We start from the raw sequence: 8,014 nt of genomic DNA, 5'->3' as shown, positions 1-8,014 counted from the left end.
AAATTAAAAGTTCTAGTTCCCTTTTTAAGTGACCAAAAAAATTGGAGGGTAACTTGATCCCCTCCCACGCTCGTTTTTTTCCCAAGTCACCCAATCAAAATTTTGAGATAGCCAAAATTTTGTTCAGCATAGTCGAAAATCTAATAAATCTGTCTTTGAGGATGACTTAATCCCCCACAGTTTCCTGTGGAAGGGCTGCAAGATATGAACTTTGCCCATTGTTTACATATAGCATTGGTTAATGGGAAGTATATAGACGTTTCAGGAGGGATTTTTTTTCTGGTTGGGGGGGGGGGGGTCTGAGTACGGGGTTACGGGGGAGGATGTTTCCAAGGAGGGTGTTTCCTTTGGGGAAGGAACATTTATATGAAGGGGGCACAGAATTTCCCAACATTATTTAGAAAACGATCAGAAATTAAATAAAAAAAACAAGTTTTTTCCAACTGAAAGTAAGGAGCAACATTAAAAATTAAAACAAACGGAAATTATTACGTATATGAGGGGGTTTTCCCCCTAGTCAACACCTCGCCCTTTACGCTGAAGTTTTTTTAGTGCTTTCAAAAGAGCTATCTATTCTAATTAACCGGCCTTTGTGATTCAGGGGTTTGTGATTCGAAGAAGATTCGAACTTTAGCGTAAAGAGCGAGGTATTGCCTTGGGAGTAAACTCCCTAATATACGTAATAAAAACATACAAATATAGAAGTTCGTTACGTAAGTTAATTCGTAAGTTACATCAGAACAAAATTTCGAGAAAGCCATAAAATTAATATGCAAAATTCATTCTAATTATTCATGTACGGTGAGCCAAAATCAAAGCTGCATTAATTCAAAAACTTTCAGAAATTAAATAATTTTTTTTTTTAACTGAAAGTAAGGAGCGACATTAAAACTTAAAACGAACAGAAATTATTCCGTATATGAAAGGGGCTGTCCCCTCCTCAACGCCTCGCTCTTTACGCTAAAGTTTTTTATTGTTTTAAAAAATAGAGTTGTGAGAAAGAGTAACTTTAGCGTAAAGAGCGAGGCGTTGAGGAGGAGACAGCCCTATAGAAAAGAAGCAGACAGAGGTGTACAGTTACAAAGCAATGGCAACGGTAGCAATTATAATAATTGGAAAATGGACATCATTAAACATACGCTAAAAAGACTAATATTTAAAGTTTTCTTTAACATATGAAAATCGTTAATTACCATCTTTTAAAGAAAGTTGGTACTATTTGTAAAATATCTACATCAGGGATTTTGATATTGGGGTTTCGTATAACAATGTTAGCCACAAAATTGCAGTCAACCAGCCGAAAAACTCTTAAATACTAACTTCAGTAAGCATTCACAATTTATTAAGTGTCCGTAGTGTATTTTTATTTAAAACTAGTAAACAATTTCTGAATGATTTTGAGTCGTAAGAGGCATCTCATGTAAATACAAACGGAGTTAAGGATATAAAGGGGTGGTTTTTAGGGGTATTTGCGTCCAAGAATCCTTACTTTTAGCCAATTGACAAATCATAAGGCAGTATCGATAGCTAAATGGATTTTGGAAATTTGTCATTATATTCTAAGAGATTGTTAAAAAGAAACTTACTTCTACAACTGCTAACGATTTAATGCAGCGGTAAGCCAACTGAGCTGCGCGCAACTCCTTCTTTACCCCAATCTACTCAACGTTTTACTCTTCATCCCCTTCCTTATCTTTCTGTTTTTCCACAATTGTTTGAACTGCAAAACCACAACCTCCATCTCCACTATTCCGCTTTATATGTTTTCACTGCCTCCACCGTCCTCCCTATTAACACTACCCAGGTTCGTAAATCTATCCTTTTGGTCAATTTGCTCGTTACCTGACATCGCCTCTTCACCGTCGTTCATTCCGGTCTATACGACTTAATTTTCTTAGCATTAGTTTTCAGACATATTCTTACTTTCTAACACAGTTTATATAATTCTGTCTATTCTGTATATTCTGTCTACTGTGCTTTCTAAGCACTCAAAAACTCCGAAAATCCATTCATTTAGCTCACACTTTCATATAGGACACCCAGATAATCTGCATAATTCAGGTCTAAGAAAGTTTAGCCTTTCCATTTGATACCATGTTGCTACTTGAAACCCACGGCCCATGGAATGTTCCTTATATCTGCGACCTTAATATTTTTCCATCCTTTTAACCTTCCCTTAGACCTTAGTTCCGTCTGTGCCTCCAGAGGCACCCAGGGCATCAAGAAGGAGTCCCCAATCTTCCCACAGGCTTGCTGCTGCCAGTATGTCCTCCCACTCAGGTAGGATTGATGGGTGCAGGTTACGGATGGATTGAATTGTTATTCATAATCTCATCAATTTCTTAAAAGAAATTACAAAAAAAAGTTATTTAACTGAAAGTAATGAGTAGCATTAAAATTTGAAACGAACAGAAATTATTCAGTATATGAAAGGAGCTGCCCCTCCTCAACCCCCTTCTTCCCCCCTTTTAAGCTAATGTTTTTTGTTTTTTTTTGCTTTAAAAAAGCTCCGTATTCCAATTCATCGACCCTTGTGTTTCAGCAGTCGTTCTTAAAGAATTGGGACAAAAAGCCAAACTTTCAGCGCAAATAGAGAAGAATTGAGGAGGCGACAGCCCCTTTAACATAAATATTTTTTGTTTAAAGTTTTAATGTTGCTCCTTAATTTCAGTGGAAACATTTTTTTTTATTTAATTTTTAAAAAGCCTGAGATTACACGGCAAAGAACCGGGTCAAATAATCGCTTAAGTTGTATTGCTGCGTGATTCTTCATCAGCTAGAGATGAGCTTAAAAACCCTTTTCCAAATTATGCCCATGCTTCTACACCATGCATGACTATGCTCATCACAGCTTTTTGACTTATTGCTGCTGACATTACTCGGATCGTTTTGCTCTGCTATGCGGCATATAACTCCACTCAGAAAGTTTAGCTAAAATTTTAATGGGTACTTACGTGTTATAGCGACCACACTTTGTTCTTTAACTGTAATGAAACCGGTTTTCTGTGTCCACTCAGAGATAATCAGCTAAGCCTGAGTGAGATAAAACACTATGCAGGTACATTTTAGTTAAATATTTAATATATAGAAAAGTTGATTAGATAAGGTTAAATGTTTAATATAATGCGTCTGAGCCGCCTCTTTCTATAATTATCAGTTGTATTTTCCATAATTTTGTTACTAAAGTATTATATTTTCATTATATTTTGGTTTGGTATATTTCATTAGGCAGGGGTGAATCTCAGCATTTTTATTGGGGGGACAAGAGGGTCTGTATCTGGATAGTCAAAGGGCATGGGATGTATAATATTTTTTCAACATTATTGGGGGGCAACTGCCCCCCCCCCCCCCTTTGCCACCCCCAAACGACGCCCCTGTCACTAGGATTGACCTAACACAAATTTCTTTGGTGCGGTCGCTTTTAATGTATAGCACCTTTTAATGTATGCAATTAATGCTGAAGTACTAATATTAGTCAAGCTCTTTCGTTTTCAATATTTTGGTTTTAACATTTCTTACTTATAAAGCATGGCACCACATGGAAAATTACGATGGTTTGCTAATTTGTTTAAATTGTGTCCGAAAATACAGCTAAAGTTAAGTAAAATCAATTTAATTAACACAAATATTTCTCTGTTTCGTTTCTTTCACATGGGTGCAATAAATTAAAGTAAGCTTTGAACAGCATCCATAACTTCTGTCGTTTTGTATCCGATTTCGGGGTCTGTTTAACATTAGTTTACAACCTGTTGAAAATAGCCAATCCCTGTGAAATAAACAAACATGTATAACGACTTATGAGGGGGTAATCACTTCATTTGAAAAACGACAGCAAGGCAAAAAAGACCTGAAAAATAAAGGTGGCATTACAAAAATTCGTCAAGGCTATATGATATTACTGTCTAAATAGATTTGATACAAGTTATTTTGTCGCCTCGAGCTAGGGTTGCCACTGAGAATTTAACAATATCCTAAGATTTACTTGCAAAAAATCCTATAGTTTAAAAAGGTATTAAATAATGACAGGTTATATTCTACTGAATTTTGCAGCATGGGTGCTAATAGCCCCAATTTTAGCTGGGGGGAGCTTACCTGGTCTAATTGGCACTTCCAATCCTGTATTATAGAAATTTCAAAAAAAAATATAAAAACATAAGCGTCATCCAGCCAGGGGGGCGGCACCCCCTGCCCCCCTTGTGGGCGCCCATGTTTTACAGCCCCCAGGCTCTCGATACTGCACAACAGTTTGCATAAGTTTGCAGTAGAAGATATTGGCTTATTGGTTACGCTGTGTATAATACGAACCGAATAGCCAACGAAAAAGAAATTGAAGGGTTTTTTCAAGAATTTGAAAACAAATTAAAAAAAAAAAAAAATAATGGATTCTAGTAAAGTTGCACAATAGAAACTGAAACAAAGGTGTACCAATATTTTTTTTTTATCAAAGTGTATTTATTAAATAGAGATGTCAAAAATGTTCTGGTTAGAGATAGTCTCATAATGTTCTACTGTAGGCTATAGCTGCATAGCATCGTAAATGCTGCCATCATGAGGTAGTACCGGAGTAGTTAAAATACTTCGTATTTACCGGGATGAAACCCGCTAAACAGAATACATTCTGATCAAGCTCCGAACAGTGGATTTGGTTGGTAAAGGACTACAGGAGATTTGGCTAGAGACGCAACCGGAGACGCACAAGTGAAGAAGTAAGAAGACAGAAGAGAACTAGAGGAGACATGCATAAAAACGATCTAGAGCTTGGTATCCAGGGGTTAGACGCACAGCTCCGACAGCATAAAATTATCTACGACTACAACACATAGTACGTAACGCCTTGTTTGACGAAGACATCTGTTGAAATTCAAACAGTCAAGCAAATGCTGTCTTTCAATGCAAAAAGCCTGGTATAGACAAGTGTGTGGGGGAAGGGCTTCAAGTTTCGGGCTCCGCAAAATAGGCGTCTCCAGTTTTATACAATCTTCTCATATTCTCTAGTGTCTTTTTTTATCATACATACTTTGCAAAGTTTAGGTGATTTTTATTTATCATCCCCTTCTCATCGTGAAAGAATAAAACCCCTTCATCCAATCGTTCGGTTTTAGTTACTGTCATCATTTTGGTTCTCAATCGAGTCCCCACTCAAACAACTCTCCGCCCAAAACCGCTGCAAATCGTATAACATTTTTCGGTACTTTTGTCTTATAGCCACCACACTCAAGATCTTGTATCGCTAACATAAGCCAATAACCGGTTTTCATGGTCTATGTACCAGACAATATTAGCTTCGGCCCGGAGGATAACTACATTGTAGCTGTCTTTTAATTAAATATTTAATTGGTATTTTGTTTAGGTTAGATTACGTGTTTAATATAATGCAGTCCGGGCTCTTCCATAATTCTTTGTTGTAGTTTTCATAATTTTGTTGATAAAGTATTATATTTGCTTTTATTATATTACCATTAACCAAACTTCACTTCTCGACAGAACTTGAGTGTGGTGGCTATAAGACACAAGTACCTTTTTTTCTACACAGTGTCTCAATCGGACAGATGAAAAAAATCTCAAATCACCAAAACCGCGCCATATTTTATTACAAAAATGCTACAACTCCCCACGCATATATTAGAGAAAGTCTTAGAAGAAAAAAAAACTGGCGGCAATCTTGATACATACACCTGAAAATAGAAGTGTAATATTCTTTGCTACTGTGGATCACTGTTAATAGCTTACGGTTTGTTGCCAGTGCTAGCTAATTGCCGTCAGACATGCGGAAAGCGGTCTCATTAGCCAGATTCATTGTTTAGATAGAATGCTCCTACTTTCCTGGATGTATACATACTTCTTCATGTGAAAGTATCGAAGATGATTATTTACAAAGCCAGGAAATTTGGAATTACCTCTTTTGGTAACCGCGAAACGGAAAACTAGATGTTATGGGAGGGGGTGGGACAGCATAACTCGGTTTAGTAATGGTGGGAGAGTTTGTCAAGTAGCAGTACAATAATTTTGGACTTCTATGTTGCAATATCAGCGCCAGATTTGTATCCGTCAGCCTCATCACCCTTACATAACAACATATTCGAAATAAAATAGTATTTGACAAATACGCACTTGCTTTGTTTTGATATTTGCAGAATTATAATTAACAAGCTCAAAAACCCTTCAGAAATCAAACAAATTTGTACTGAATATATACTTAATTTGTGCTGTATGTACATGATGCTTGTTGATTTATAGAATTTACGCTCCGATTCCAACAATTTTAACCATTCGAACTTGAACATTTTAGGTCCATTCCCTTCGCGTGCCAAAAGATATAAAACATATGCAACACAGGAACTTAAGGACAAGGGGGGGGGGGATTTTCAAAAAACCACAGCTGGTCAAAAATTCCGATGAAATATTCAAATTTCGCCCGAAATGGACAAAAATTAATCTAGTAGCAGTACAATAATTTTGGACTTCTATGTTGCAATATCAGCGCCAGATTTGTATCCGTCAGCCTCATCACCCTTACATAACAACATATTCGAAATAAAATAGTATTTGACAAATACGCACTTGCTTTGTTTTGATATTTGCAGAATTATAATTAACAAGCTCAAAAACCCTTCAGAAATCAAACAAATTTGTACTGAATATATACTTAATTTGTGCTGTATGTACATGATGCTTGTTGATTTATAGAATTTACGCTCCGATTCCAACAATTTTAACCATTCGAACTTGAACATTTTAGGTCCATTCCCTTCGCGTGCCAAAAGATATAAAACATATGCAACACAGGAACTTAAGGACAAGGGGGGGGGGATTTTCAAAAAACCACAGCTGGTCAAAAATTCCGATGAAATATTCAAATTTCGCCCGAAATGGACAAAAATTAATCTAAAAAATATTTACCAAAAACAAAGTTTTTCAAGAAGAGTAAAGACATATCAAAAACTAAGACGAACAGAGATAAAAATCCTACAATAATTTAAGCTGAAAATACTTAGAAGTTGCCATCAATGTGTATATGAAATCCAAAACAAAAAAAAATCAAACAAATAATAACATCAAACATAAAAATAACACATACTGCTAGAAATGAATCCTAAAATGACCAGAAATTACAATGAATAATAATCAAATTAAACGGAAAACGAACAGAGATTATCTCAAACAGGAGGGCTACCTTATTCCTGTGGGCCCATAGTCCAGCTCCTTTTTGTGCTAATTTCTATTTGTTTTAAGCTCGATTTGATTATTTATTTAATTTCTAGTCATTTTAGCATTCATTCATTCATCTACAACAGTATATGCTATTTTTCAGTCAGTCACTAGAAATTGTAACCTGGAGGATACTGTTTCTATCCAAATAACTTAAATCCAATTTTGCTCAAATTACAGGAAGGGGGGGGGGCAGCAACTCTTGGTTTCCTAGCTCATGGGTGCCCGTAAGGGCGGCCGGAGGGGGTGCCAGACCCATCGTGGCTGAATGATGCTACTTTATTTTTATATTTTTGTTTTGAGATTTCTATTATATAGCATTAAAAGTGCCAATTAGACCAGGTAAGCCCCCCCTGGAATTCAGCCTACGGGCGCTCATGTCCTTGCTACACTTTGTTAGCATCATCTCATTTTTTTTACAGTATGCTGATATTTATCAATGATGGTCTATCAAAATTAAAGGTTTCATCAACTGGAAAAATATGAATTTAAAGAAATAAGGCACATTGGCCAGAAGGACATGTTCAGTGTTCAAATTTGTATAGTGTAATTTAACGGATGGTTGAGCCAAACATCCGTTCTTTTATATAAAAGGTGTGAAATTTTTATGAGCCTAGTCACACCAGTCCTGCTTCCGATTTATGAGAGGATTAAACTGAGACTTGGGTTGCCCCCTAAAGAGGACATCCAAAGGGTAAATCTTATCAGATACAATGAGAAATTTAAACCACGCAAAAGCTGGAGACAGTCCTTTAAAGGGTAGCCTCACGCGTCTGCGCAAAAACAGCTCTAATGAAGGGAAAAG

The sequence above is a fragment of the Artemia sp. Qi Xiang Cuo genome, chromosome 7 (assembly GCF_049724085.1).
Source record: "Artemia sp. Qi Xiang Cuo chromosome 7, ASM4972408v1, whole genome shotgun sequence".
NCBI classification, from domain to species: domain Eukaryota; kingdom Metazoa; phylum Arthropoda; class Branchiopoda; order Anostraca; family Artemiidae; genus Artemia; species Artemia sp. Qi Xiang Cuo.
This window is presented reverse-complemented; position numbering follows the sequence as displayed.